Here is a 15478-nt window from a genome sequence, read left to right on the forward strand (position 1 = left end):
AGAGCTTGGAACAGTCCTCAGCTGAAGAATGGCAGGACCTCGGCTTAAAAGATCTCCTGCACCACAGGGAAGAGCTCTGAGCTAAGACTTAAGACACGCAAGGTTCTATTTTTGGTTGTGTCTCGACGTAGCTACGGGACTGAACAGAATTTACTTGAGTATTGTGCTTCAGTTTCCTCATCTGTAAATGGCAACCAAAATACAGAACTGACACGATTTTCTGAGGAATCAGGTGTAACAACATCATGCAGATTTTAGAAAAAATACAAGAGTGATTACTACAGAGAGTGAACTTAAACTGCTCGTAGAGAAAATTAAGTTAGATGAGAAAATAAAACTTCCCCCATAGTGGAACATGAGAAACTTTTAGGGAATGTGCAACTTTAAGAAATCAATGTGAATTTAAAGTGATGAAAGGGAAAAACCTACAACCAAGGTTACTCTACCCAGCAAGAATCTCATTCAGATTCAATGGAGATATTAAAACCTTTAGAGACAAGCAAAAGTTAAGAGAATTCAGCACCACCAAACCAGCTTTACAACAAATGCTACAGGAATTTCTCTAGGCAGGGAACACAAGAGAAAGAAAAGACCTACAAAAACAAACCCAAAACAATTAAGAAAATGGTGATAGGAACATACATATCAATAATTACCTTAAATGTAAATGGATTAAATGCTCCAACCAAAAGACATAGACTGGTTGAATGCATACAAAAACAAGACCCATATATATGCTGTCTACAAGAGACCCACTTCAGACCTAGAGAAACATACAGACTGAAAGTGAGGGGATGGAAAAAGATATTCCATGCAAATGGAAATCAAAAGAAAGCTGGAGTAGCAATTCTCATATCAAACAAAATGGACTTTAAAATAAAGACTATTACAGGAGACAAAGAAGGACACTACATAATGATCAAGGAATCAATCCAAGAAGAAGATATTACAATTGTAAATATTTATGCATACAACATAGGAGCACCTCCATACATAAGGTAAATGCTAACAGTCATAAAAGGGGAAATCAACAGTAACACAATAATAGTACAGGACCTTAACACCCACTTTCACCAATGGACTGATCATCCAAAATGAAAATAAATAAGGAACCACAAGCTGTAAATGATGCATTAAACAAGATGGACTTAACTGAGGTTTATAGGACATTCCATCCAAAAATGACAGAATACACTTTCTTCTCAAGTGCTCATGGAACATTCTCCAGGATAGATCATATCTTGGGTCACAAATCAAGCCTTGGTAAATTTAAGAAAATTGAAATCATATCAAGTATCTTTTCCAACCACAACGTTATGAGATTAGATATCAATTACAGGAAAAGATCTGTAAAAAATACAAACACATGGAGGTTAAACAATACACTACTAAATAACCAAGAGAAGACTAAACAAATCAAAGAGGAAATCAAAAAATACCTAGAAACAAATGACAATGAAAACAAGATGACAAAAACCTATGGGATGCAGTAAAAGCAGTTTTAAGAGGGAAGTTTATAGCAATACAATCCTACCTCAAGAAACATCTCAAATAAACAACCTAAACTTACAGCTAAAGCATTAGAGAAAGAAGGACAAAAATCCCCAAAGTTAGCAGAAGGAAAGAAACCATAAAGATCAGATCAGAAATAAATGAAAAAGAAATGAAGGAAACAATAGCCAAAATCAATAAAACTAAAAGCTGGTTCTTTGAGAAGATAAACAAAATTGATAAACCATTAGCCAGAGTCATTGAGGAAAAAAAGGGAAAAGATCCAAATCAACAGAATTAGAAATGAAAAAGGAGAAGTAACTACTGACACTGCAGAAATACAAAGGATCCTGAGGGATTACTACAAGCAACTATATGCCAATAAAATGGACAACCTGGAAGAAATGGACAAATTCTTAGAAAAGCAAACCTTCCGAGACTGAACAAGGAAGAAATAGAAAATATAAGCAGACCAATCACAAGTACTGAAATTGAAACTGTGATGAAAAATCTTCCAACAAACAAAAGCCCAGGACCAGATGGCTTCACAGGTGAATTCTATCAAACATTTAGGGAAGAGCTAACACGTATCCTTCTCAAACTCTTCCAAAATATAGCAGAGGAAGGAACACTCCCAATCTCATTCCACAAGGCCACAATTACCCTGATACTAAAACCAGACAAAGATGTCACAAAAAAAGAAAACTACAGGCCAATATCACTGATGAACATAGATGCATAGCAAACAGAATCCAACAGCACATTAAAAGGACCATACACCATGATCAAGTGGGGTTTACCCCAGGAATGCAAGGATTCTTCAATACATGCAAATCAGTCGATGTGATACACCATATTAACAAATTGAAGGAAAAAAGCCATATGATAATCTCAACAGATGCAGAAAAACCTTTCAAAAAAATTCAACACCCATTTATGATAAAAACCCTCTGGAAAGTGGGCATAGAGGGAACTTACCTCAACATAATAAAGGCCATATATGACAAACCCACAGCCAACATCGTTCTCAATGGTGAAAAACTGAAATCATTTCCTCTAAGATCAGGAACAAGACAAGGTTGCCCACTCTCGTGACTATTATTCAGCATAGTTTTGGAAGTTTTAGTCACAGCAATCAGAGAAGAAAAAGAAATAAAAGGAATCCAAATCAGAAAAGAAGTAATGCTGTCACTGTTTGCAGATGACATGATAATATACATAGAGAATCCTAAAGATGTTACCAGAAAACTACTAGAGCTAATCAATGAATTTGGTAAAGTAGCAGGATACAAAATTAATGCACAGAAATCTCTGGCATTCCTATACACTAATGATGAAAAATCTGAACGAGAAATTAAGGAAACACTCCCATTTACCATTGCAACAAAAAGAATAAAATACCTAGGAATAAACCTACCTAAGGAGACAAAAGACCTGTATGCAGAAAACTATAAGGCACTGATGAAAGAAATTAAAGATGATACCCACAGATGGAAAGCTATACCATGTTCTTGGATAGGTAGAATCAACATTGTGAAAATGACTATACTACCCAAAGCAATCTACAGAACCAATGTAATCCCTATCAAACCACCAATGACATTGTTCACAGAACGAGAACAAAAAAAATTTCAAAATTTGTGCATTGTGCATAACCATAGTAATCTTGAGAAAGAAAAACAGAGCTGGAGGAATCAGGCTCCCTGACTTCAGACTATACTACAAAACTACAGTAATTAAGACAGTATAGTACTGGCACAAAAACAGAAATATAGATCTATGGAACAGGATAGAAAGCCCAGAGATAAACCCACACACATATGGTCACCTTATCTTTGATAAAGGAGGCAAGAATATACAATGGAGAGAAGACAGCCTCTTCAATAAGTGGTGCTGGGAAAACTGGACAGCTACATGTAAAAGAATGAAATTAGAACATTTCCTAACACCATACACAAAAATAAACTCAAAATGGATTAAAGACATAAATGTAAGTCAAGATAGTATAAAACTCTCAGAGGAAAACATAGGAAGAACACTCTATTACATAAATCACAGCCAGATCCTTTTTGATCCACCTTCTAGAGAAATGGAAATAAAAACAAAATAAATAAATGGGACCTAATGAAACTTAAAAGCTTTTGCACAGCAAAGGAAACCATAAACAAGACAAAAAGACAACCCTCAGAATGGGAGAAAATATTTGCAAATGAAGCAACTGACAAAGGATTAATCTCCAAAATATACAAGAAGCTTAATATCAAAAAACAAACAACCCAATCCAAAAATGTGTGGAAGACCTAAACAGACATTTCTCCAAAGAAGGTATACAGATTGCCAACAAACACATGAAACAATGCTCAACATCACTAATTATTAGAGAAATGCAAATCAAAACTACAATGAGGTATCGCCTTACACCGGTCAGAATGGCCATCATCAAAAAATCTACAAACCATAAATGCTGGAGAGGGTGTGGAGTAAAGGGAACCCTCTTGCACTGTTGGTGGGAATGTAAATTGATACACCAACTATGGAGACCAGTATGGAGGTTCCTTAAAAAACTAAAAATAAAACTACCATATGACCCAGCAATCCCACTACTGGGCATATACCCTGAGAAAACTATAATTCAAAAAATACATGTACCACAATGTTCATTGAAGCACTATTTACAATAACCAGGACATGGAAGCAACCTAAGTGTCCATCGAGAGATGAATGGATAAAGAAGATGTGGCAAATATATACAATGTAATATTACCCAGCCATAAAAAAACCGAAATTGAGTTATTTGTAGTGAGGTAGATGGAACTAGAGTCTGTCATACAGAGTGAAGAAAGTCAGAAAGAGAAAAACAAATACCGTATGCTAACACATATATATGGAAATTAGAAAAAAAATTGGTTCTGAAGAACCTTGGGGCAGGACAGGAATAAATACGCAGATGTAGAGAATGGACTTGAGGACGTGGGGAGGGGGATGGGTAAGTTTGGATGAAGTGAGAGAGTGGTGTTGACCTATATATGCTACCAAATGTAAAATAGATAGCTAGTGGGAAACAGCCGCATAGCACAGGCAGATCAGTCCATGCTTTGTGACCACCTAGAGGGGAGGGATAGGGAGGGTGGGAGGGAGATGCAAGAGGGAGGAGATATGAGGATATATGTATACATATAGCTGATTCACTTTGTTATACAGCAGAAACTAACACAACATTGCAAAATAATTATACTGAAGTAAGATGTTAAAAAAAAAAACCAGCAACAAAGAAGAAATCAATGTGAAAAAATTTTGTGAATAGTGGAAAAGAACTCAAACTTGGGGGATGTTTTGTGGAGGGAAGGGAGGACATGGGTGTGAGTCCTGGGTCAGCAAGCCAGTTGCTGTTTGATCTTGAATGAGTGAGTTCTTCCCCTCTCTGGCTTCCGTATTCCTCTTGTAAAACAAAGGGGTTGGATTACGCGTTTTGCTAAAGTCTCATTCCCAAATGGTAAGCTTCTGACTACGTTTAATCATGTTGAAGTGTGGGGATTTGAAGGGCTTTAAGTGCCTATGCTGATGAACACAGTGCTGACAGATGAGCTCCAAACACATCCAATTTCCAGGTGAACCCTTCAACTTGGAAGTTCAATAGACACCTTGAACCTTCCATGCCCTTGCAAAGCATTATGGTATCTTCCTTCCCCAAACCTTTCCTCCTGCACCCTTCCACATCTCCGTCAGAAGGCAGCTATTCTGAGAGCCCCCCTTCAACAACCTCACTTTCAGACATAGCCTGCATCCCACTGACCAGCAAGCCCTGTCACTCTACCATCAAAATACACCCCAAATCTCACCCCTTACCTGCCAACACCTTAGTGCGAGCCACCATCATGTCTCACCTGGATGCATGCACCGACTGCTCTCCCAGATCCCACTCTTGCCCTCTTATCATCTAGTTTTCACATAACCATCAGGGTGAGCTCTTTATCCTTTCTTCCATTAAAAATCTTCCAATGACTTCTTATCCCTTTTGGAGCAAAACTCCTTGCCTTGGCCTGGGGAGATTTCTGACCTCATCTCTAACCCTCTCCTGCCCTCCTGTCCACTTCCCAACGTGGCTGTAGCCATTTGGGCTACTCTTCAGCACACTGGGCTCATTTCTGTCCAGCGCTGTGGTGCTCTCTGGCCCTTCTGCTTGGGGCACTCTCCTTCCAGATCTTCTCTGGCTCCTTCCCTTCCTCCACTCGGGTCTTGTCTCAAATGTCTCTTCTTTGAGGAGGCTGAGTGCCCACCTTCGTTCCTTTCTAGCTCCTAATTCATTGATCTCTCGGCCTCATAATTTTACCCTAAAGCACTTAACATTCCCTGGAATTATTTTCTTACTTGTTTACTTGTGTATTTTCTGTCTCTCTCTCTCCACTAGAATGTTTACACCATAAGTGCAGGGATTTTTCTGTCTTTTATACAACTGTGTTTCCCATAGCATGTCTAGTAAGTATTCAATAAATGTTAATTGAATTAATGGATGAATCGTGAAGAGAAACTGACCATAGGACCCCTGGAGAGACTGTCGCTGCCAGTGGCCAACATTCTTCAACAAAGGGAGGAGAGTTGGGGACTTGGGTTGTATGGCCAGGGGTGAACCGGGGACAACCTCCCCGAGCCCAGGGTGAGGGTCTCTGCCCTGTGGCCCTGATCAGATCCTGTTGCTTCGAGTTCTGTACTGTCCCTCCTTTTCTCTTTTTAGGATGCACTTGGTGGGCCTCTCGAGGGGTATATTTAGCTTCTTTTTCAAGCTACTTGCTCTTGCTGTTGAGAAATGACTGAGCAGATTCTCCATCTCCTGGTGGCCAGCTTCCCGCCTGCGAGAGTTGACACTGTCAGCTCAGACTGGTTTGGAGGACAAGCCCTCCTTCCGAAAAAGCCTCCTTCCTTTGCTTTCTATTCAGAAAAAGCACAAAGCAGACACCTCCATCAGTGCCTTCTTTAAAGTGGGCTTTACTCACCCTTGATGGGGCTCTAGGCTGATCCCCATGCGGGCGAGGAAGGCAGAGATTAGTCTGATTCCTACTCTCAGAGCTCAATGTTCGAGTCATGCTGGATGTTGCAAAATGTTTGACACAGGGTATTTGGATGGTGGCGTAATAATGATGACACCATTTCCTGCTTACTGACTGAGTGCTTACTCTGTACCAGGTATGATGCTAACCTCTTCAGGCATGTCAGCTCATTTGCTTCTCACAATGATCCTATGAGGTGAGTGTTGAAAATTTATAGATAAGGAACTGGAGGTAAGGAAAGGTGAAGGAACTTGCCCGTGGCAGCGTGACTCATAAATGGAGGCGACTCTCTGTTTCCGAGAACGTGTGCTTCTTCCTCGGGCTGCACTCTCCACACCACTGCACAGATTGTTCCTAAAAGCTGAATACGGTGGAAACACAAAGCAAAACCCTAGTGATTTTTTTCCAGATTTCTCACCACCATCCCCTTACTTCACACCAGAAAGACTCCTGACAAGTTCAGTGAGAAGTTAATAGGTTTAATGTGGAAAATTGGTTTAGAAGTGAACTAAGTTTGGGAACCACTGGGTGTAAATAAAGTTAGAAAAGATTTTGCAGAATTATTAATGTGTTGAAATTGATTGCAAATCTTCAAGAGGGAGATGTATCATGTTGCCCTTCCTAAGTTTAATTGATCAGGGAGTACTTTTTCTCCCAGGAACATCTTGGGGTTCTAGAGTTCCACAAACACTCTGGAAATTGCTGAGTTCTACTAATATACTCACTGACTTATAAAGGTGCTTGGGCATTCTTCTTTCCATCTTCACTTTCTTCATCTGAAATCCATCCATAGAACACCTACCACATTCCAGGCACCATACAAGTTGTTTTCTCCTACATCATCATATCCATTCTTCCCACAACTCCATTTTATAGACAAAGATGCAGAGAATCAGCAAGGCTACACAGCTAGACAGTGAGCAGGCAGACGTTAGAACCCACATTTCCCAGCCCAGACTTACTGATTTGCCTTCTGTACTCCAGGGTTTCTTCCTTCAGTTGCTTATTCAAATTCTGGGTGTTTGTCAAAATCCCAGCTCAAACTGAAAAGAAGACCATACGTCCCTTCCTCCCTATCTGCTCATTGAGTAGTGAGCTCTCTCTCTCCTAAACTCCCTTCAAACTCACCATCTTTACCGGAAAGATGCTGGTTTAAGGGTAAGTTGAGTATGTATGTGTGTATCTTGGGTCTCAAATGAAGTTTAAGTCAAGAACTTAGCAGGTATCATCTCCTTAAATTGGCACATCAACCTTGTGAAGGAAGTAACATTAGACTCATTTTATAGATGAGAAAACTGATGGTTTTCACTGCCCAAAGTCACAAAGCAAGTTAGCAATGAAGCCTGGCCACAGGACTCATTCCTTTCACTTTTCCATGCTGCCTCTACCTAGTTCAACCCCTTGTTTCATAGCTAGGGAAACTGAGGCCCAGAGAGGGGAAGTGACTACCCCAAGTCACACAGCTTGTGAGTAGCAGTGCTTGGACCACCTGTAAAGCCTCAATGCCAGGAATCTTTTCTCCCAAGAAGGCTGCCTTCCCAGGTTTTACTCTGATCCCAGCCGTCGCTGACTGTCAGCTCCTATTACCTCAATGCAGTGGAAATCGTACCTTGTAGCTGCAGAGACAGCAGGAGACTGGTAGCCTGCTCCCTGGGGCATAGCCAAGGAAGGTCAGCCTACTAGTCTGCAGACCCAGCACCTAAGATAAACCAGGCAGCAAGCTCAAAAGAAACCACACAGCCTTCCAGCAGCCCAGGGCCAGATGCAGCGTCACATTCCCAGGTTTCTTTGGCACAGTGCCGAGCACAGCACTTAGTGGCTGCTGCTTCCTCCTTTTATTTTCAAGAAAATGAGTTCCTGTTGCTCTAGATTTAGAATTTGAGGTTGGCAGGAATTGAGGGAACAAAGGTCCAGGAGACCCTTGGAACATGAGGGGGAAGGAGAAAGGAATATTTTTCACATGGCTGGTTTCCAAATTGGAATGCTTATCAGAATCACTTTGAGAGCTTCAAAAAATGACCTAGGTTTCATCCCAGACCTACAGAGATCAGAATCTCTGGGGACACGGCCTGGGACTCTGTATTTGAACATGTTCCCCAGGTGAGTGGTTCAGGTTTGTGAACCACCATCCCAAATATGCCCCTTCCCTTTGCTGGTCTGCTTGACTTGCATCTCCCATTCTCAACGCTCACTTGGGGCACGGGTTTTTTTTGTGAAATTTATTTATTTATTTTAAATAATTAATTAATTTGTCTGCGTTGGGTCTTAGTTGTGGCAATGTGGTATCTTCGTTGTGGCATGTGGGATCTTTTGTTGCAGTGAGAGGGCTTTCGAAGCTCCTGGGCTTCTCTCTAGTTGCGGCACACAGGCTTAGTTGCCTGCAGCCTGTGGGATCTTATTTTCCCGACCAGCGATCGAACCTGCGTCCCCTGCATTGGAAGGCAGATTCTTAACCACTGGACCACCAGGGAAGACTCACACTTGTGAAATTTAAATTCTACATTGTCCATGTCTGTAGTATGGTCGGTTGGTAAGATAACATTTAGTAGGGTTTCTGTTCTTTTTGTAAATGGAGATTTCAAGTTTCCCCTTTCAACTGAAGCTCTGTTCTGCAAGAGGTCTAAGTTCCTGGAGGAGTCAGTTCAGGGGAATTTGGTTGCCTAAGAAATCTGCCACCAATTCCCTTGGTATCCCAGGAAGTCTGTAAAATTAGAGGTCGCTAGGGTAACTGCAGATACCAGGACACAAGCCATTGTATTTAAATTTCTTGAAACACCCTTGTCAGCAGCTGAAAATACCTACTGAAAGAGAAGAGTTTCTTTTCTTATTTAAGAAGAGGTTGGAAAGTTACTTTCCTCTGGCTTGGAAAGAGTCCCGAGTTTGATTTGGGTGTAGAGGTGACTGTTGCTTCTCCTGCCCAGGGTGAAGAAAAGAGACCTCAGATGGAATGGGGGACCTTGCTAGCTCATCAGAAGACCAGAGAGGAAACACAAACTAAGCCTCCTTCTGCAACTGAAGCCTGAGTGGCCCCATCTAGAGAAGAAAAGTCACACTGACCATGGTAGGCCCCTGGATGGGTGTTGGCATCAAGCTGATCTGAGCTCCTGGGCTGAAGTTCTAGATGCATGTTCTTACCTGCGGAGGACTAGCTTCATTACAGGTGTCCTGGGGAAGTGGTTATTAACGCCTTAGTGCAAAGAGCTCTGGCTTCCATTCTGCACCTGCTTCTGCAGGACAGGGCAATGGAAGGAAGCAGGGAGAGGACTTGTGTCAGCTGAATACCTACTGCAACGTCAGGTGGGGAAATAAAAATTGTAAGGCAGAGTGTATACATGCAAGTAGTTGGTTGTCTAGAGGAAGCACATAGCCAGAGATGGCAAGGAGTTATTCTTTTGTCGACGAGATTGATGTGATTGACTGTGACTGCCATGGGTGTATGCGTTTGCAGGGAGGGAGGGACGGATGCCTGGATCTAGATAAACCATATCACGATCTCTGCTGCTCAAGGGAGCTCTGTGTGCACTGTGGCCAGCTCAGGGAAGACCTCCAAAGACAGAGCATCTGTGCTGCTCCAAGATGGATGAGACATCAAGGGAGGTGAGATGGGGAGAGCAAGTCTAAGCAGGGGGCGTGGGTGTTTCAGGGTAAGGCCCTCATGTGAGCTCAAAGGAGTTTCCCTTTTTGTATCCTTCCTCGGAGTGCTGGTGACAGTGCTTGGCCTTAGCAATACCTAAAGTGGACTGAGTTTTTCTTGGGTGTCCCCGGTTTTGAACCCTTTAACCACTTTAGATATTCCTTCCTTAGGACCACTTTGTCTTTGAACAGGTTCTTTTTTTCAGAGAAGAAAACTACCACTAAAGGTAACTTAAAGCACTTATAGAAAGGCTTTGATTTAAAAAGAAGAGCTGAGAACGAGAGAGAGAGGCAGAGAGAGAGAGAGAGAGAGAGAGAAACACGAGACAGCGAACAATGGTTAATCCAGAACAATGAATGCTGGCGATTTAGACAACATTTACCTAACTGGGGAGATTCTTTAGGACAGGGGTTGACAAACCTTTTCTGTAAAAGGCCAGATAGTCTATATTTTCAGCTTTGTGGGTCATGCAGTCTCTGCTGCAACTTTGCAACAACTTTGCTGCTTTGCAAAAGCAGCCACAGATAATACCAGTAAGTGCATGGGAGTGGCTGTGCTCCAATAAAACTTTATTGATGGACAATGAAATTTGAGTTTTACATAAGTTTTATGTGTAAAGAAACACAGTGGACCCTTGAACAATGCAGGAGTTGGGGGCGCTGACCCTCAGCACGGTTGCAGATCTGTGTATAACTTAGTCGGTTCTCTGTATCCCTGGTTCCTCCATATTCATGGTTCCTCTGTATTTGCAGTTTCTCTGTATCCACGGTTCCACATCTGCAGATTTAGCCATCCAGATTCAACCAACCACAGATTGTCTAGTATTGTAGTATTTACTACTGAAAAAATCTGCACAAATGAACCTGTGCAGTTCAAACCCATATTGTTCAAGAGTCAGCTGTATTATTTTCCTTTGCATTTTTTTTTAACCACTAAAAAATGTAAAGACATATTCAGCTCACGGGCTGCACAAAGAGGATTTGGTCCACGGGTGGCTGTTGGCTCACTCATCCCCTCTCCCATCACAACCTAAGATGAGGTGCACCGTGTCTGGGTGAGGTCACTCTGCTTGGAGAGTCTCTGTATAGCCTGGCAATTCATCCATTTATTCCATCAAATACTTACTGAGGATCTGTTGTGAGTTCGGGGCTGTTCTGGGTACTGGGGACTCAGAAGTGAACAAAGCAAAGTGCTTGCCCCTAGGTAGTTTACTTTTCCCAGTCAGAGCGGGAAGATTTAGGGCCTGGAGGCAAGGATTTGGGTTTGGGTCTCAATTCTTGCTTCCCTAGACATGGATCTCTTTTAGCCACAGTCTTTAGGGCACCACACGTTTGCAGCGCTGGGCCAAGGAGCCCGAGTCCCGGGCCTCTAGTGGTCAGCCGCAGGGGAGCTGCGTGGCATGCTTGGAATGAATGGCCTGGGATAGCTTTAGTGTTCTGAATTTCCAGCTAAAGAGTCCAGCCAAAAAATAAAAATGGATAAAATAGCATAAAACCCAAGACCTTTCGGGCTCAGTGTACTCTGGCAAAGCATCCCAGTGGGATTCTGGGATGGTTTTCAAGAACCATGGCTTCTCTTGGACTTTCCCATGGCCTATTCCAAGACAACCACTGCTCTGTAGATGTTCCCCCAGGACCAGGTCGTGGCGAAGGTTGTTACAGCAGCACCCACCACTGCTGCCAGGGCTGAGAGGTCAGTGCTCATGTGGACTCTGGCAACGGCTCATGTCCTCCAGCTCCCACCCATTCCTGGGCAGGTGATTGGGAAACTGTGAATTCCTCCTCTGAGACCAAGAAATCCCCTCCATGATGTGGGGGAAGCGATATGGCTGCATTAAGACGGAAGAGGGACTTACAGCAAGTAGGAAATTGCCCCCAGCCTGCGGGGGCAGGGACATCTGCTCCACATCCAGCCACTGTGCTGCATGCTGTAGGGTAGGAGTGGGGAATGGAACCCGGAGAAAAGACAGCAGGAAGATAAGGGATGTGGTATTGTCCCTACTTCCAAGTTCTATATAATCTGGCTAGGCGGGAACTTACATGAAACAGTTAGGGAATCCCAAGCAGCAATGCCTTTGCTCCCTCCTAAAACCCAAACTGGCCTAATCACCGATGAGCCATGTGACCTTGATGTCTCCCAGGTTCCTCCTGTAGACCGTGAGTGTCTTCATTACATGATTACATGATTGCAAAATGGTTTTTTCCCATTGTCAAAACCTCAAGTTTGGAACACCCTGCAGTCTCCTTTTCCTGGGCTCTCCCATCTTTTCTGCCTCCACCCCATCTCTTGTCTATTCCCTCTGACACTTCTACTCTGATCTAGCTCAGAGGTGTTCCACATTTGCCCAAAGCTCACCTGGGAGTGCCATCCCAGGCCAATCTCCCAGGAGACAAGGCAGAGGATGTGGAGAGAAGGAGGGAGAGGAGGGACGTGGCTCCTGGCCTGCTGGGTTTTCATTAGCATCCTTCTCTATCTACTGCCCTGCCCCTAGCCAGACTTCTTTTAGCAATTCTGGATGTGGATGGGTAGTTATTTTCATGGCTTGATCATATATATGACATATTACACATTCATTCACTCAGCAGTTATTTGTTAAGTGCTGACTACACACCAAAGACAATGGTGGGGTTAGAAGAGTGGGTGAAGTAGACCCAGAACCCTCCTCGATGGTGCCATTGATTCTAACTCCCTCATTTTGTGGCTGAGGATTTTGAGGCTCAAAGTGGAACAGTGACTTATTTAAGGCAGCACAATTAATTAAGGGCAGAGCCAGGACGGGAATACAGGGCCTCTTCACCAAAGTAAGACCAGGCTTCCTCACTACCGGACAGCAGAATTTGTGTTTCCTTTCCTTTGCTGAGCATTTGAAATGTACAGAGTATGTCTCATCTCCATCTCTGTTGTGGGAGGGGCCAGGCATAATAATTATTATTCATGTAATTATAAATAGCCTCTATAGGGTTATTCACTTTTCAGATGAATAAACTGGGGCTCAGGAAGTTAAACATGAGAATAAATGGCCGGAGGAGGCAGAGCTGCGAGAAGAACTGGGGTCTTCTGATCACGCACAACACAAATATTCCCACATGCACCAGCCACCCACCCTCCTCTCTCGTTTATGGCTCACTGGCCATCTCTGGTGCAAGAGGAGTGAGAAGAAACTCCCAGCCATCTCAGCAGTATGCTGTAGTACTGTCAGAGTGCAAGAAAGAAGCAGGGACTCAGAGACTGTTAGGGGAGAGGCAAAGAAAATTTAGGGAAGACTGGGAGCAGGGAGAGGTGTGGGGTACTGGTGAGATTAGAGAAGAAAGAGGCCTAAGACAGGCTAGATCAGGGAGAATGGACCTTGCCAATAATTTCTATACCCTCTAACATAAAAATTGACATACCTTGTGTGGATCAAAACAGTTGTCATGGTGAAGGAATTAGTGGCACACAGAATGAGGCCTGGGCCACTAATAAACTTGGGAGGTATGAACCCTGTCTGTGATTTGATTACCTGGGGTCTGGTGACCCAGAGTGGTGGGCTACCTAACTTCACCCTTGAGCTCCTGCCTTCTGATCAGATTCCTATTCACCAACCCCTCTCCCACTGGGAACTAGAAACAGTAGACATGTGACATGCTCCCAGAATTGGGTTTGGGCAGGGGAATTTCTACGCTGAGGTAAAAGAAAAGGACAACTCCTCAGACTCTCTAAATTGTCTTCTAAAGGACTTTCCCCAGGCTTTTGGGGGTCCTAGTGGCATGAGAAGTTCCAGAACTGACTCTGCTAGTAACCTATACATTAAATCCTCAGTGTTTAAATTCAGAGTTCTATCAGCTAATCAGTGAATATATAATGAGCACCTTCTATGCAGCCATTCTTTGATTAGCTGCTTTGGGGGATATGGAAAGAACATACCTCCAAGACTTCAAGTAGCTTATGAGTCCCTTGGGTCGAGGCTAATGTCAAGACTATATGTAATTATTCACTTATTTGCTTGGTAGACTACTGGGGCTCTCGGAATTCATTCTCCACCTATCATTATACAGTCAGTGGCTCTGTGTTGTATAAAGAGATGACTTCTCTGTCCATTTGACAAACATTTATTGGCATATACTATCTTCTAAATATGGGGACGAGATAGTGATCAAAGTAGTCATGGTCTCTGACTTCAGAGAGTCTGTTTAGTGAAAGGAGAGAAGCAACAACCAAGAACAGGATAACTTAATTATGAGAAATGGTGGGAAGGGAGCAGAGAGGACTTGAGATAAAGTGATAATGTTCAGCGTGGGCTGCAACCCAGGATACTTAGATAGGGTGGGAAAGGAAGGCCTTGAAGTGGGCTGGCGTCTGAAGTTTGACAGTGATCAACCGTGAGGGACCTAAGGATAAGCAGACGTGGAGGAGAAAGAAGAGGTCCAGAGAAAGACAATGGGTCCTTTAGTTATCTATTGCCACATAGAAAACTACCCCCAAACCTAGTGGTTTAAAAAAAAAATGTATTGGGACTTCTCTGGCGGACCAGTGGTTAAGACTCTGTGCTTGTACTGTGGGAGGCACAGGTTCGATCCCTGGTTGGGGAACTAAGATTGCACATGCCACGTGGTGTGGCCAAAAAAAAAAACCCAACAAAACCCAAGAAACCAAAACTCAAAAATGTATTCTCATCTCTCCAAGCTCTGTGGGTTGATTGGGCTTTGCTAGGTGTAGGTTCTCACAGGAGGTCTCTCTTGCAGTGTAGTCAGATAGCAGTTGGGACTGGAACCATCTGGGCTGGAGGTTCAAAATGGCTTCTTTATTTATGTCTGGCGTGTGGACTGGGCTGGCTGGAATAGTTGGGAGGTTGACTATCAATGCTTTCTTTTCATATGGCTTCTCTGAATGGCTAGCTTAGGCTCCTCGTAGTACAGAGCACTTGGTATAGTTGGACTTTTTATAGGAGGCTGGCTGACTTTCTCAAGAGTGAGCAGGAATGAGGAAGCTGCCCAACTTGTTAAAGATTAGATAGACCTAGATCTGGTCTAGTGTCACTTCTGCAGCATCCTGTTGATTAAAGCAGTTGCAGGCCAGCCTGGATTCTAGGATGTGGAGGATTGGAAACTACCACTCCAAAGGAGAATGGCTGGTGCATTCAGGAGGGAAGGATTGATGATGGCCTTCTTGGAGACAAGCTAAGGCTTTGAGATAGAAAAAGCTTGGGGTGTTAGTAGACCAGGAAGACAGCCAGTATTGCTAGAGTGTAGTGAGGGTGGCACAAGAAGAGGCAGTAGTGACAGGCAGAGCAGGGTTCTGGTAGCCAAGCTGTGGTAGGGAACTTAGATTT

This window comes from Leucopleurus acutus (assembly GCF_964270905.1).
Source record: "Leucopleurus acutus genome assembly, chromosome: 6".
Classification (NCBI taxonomy): domain Eukaryota; kingdom Metazoa; phylum Chordata; class Mammalia; order Artiodactyla; family Delphinidae; genus Leucopleurus; species Leucopleurus acutus.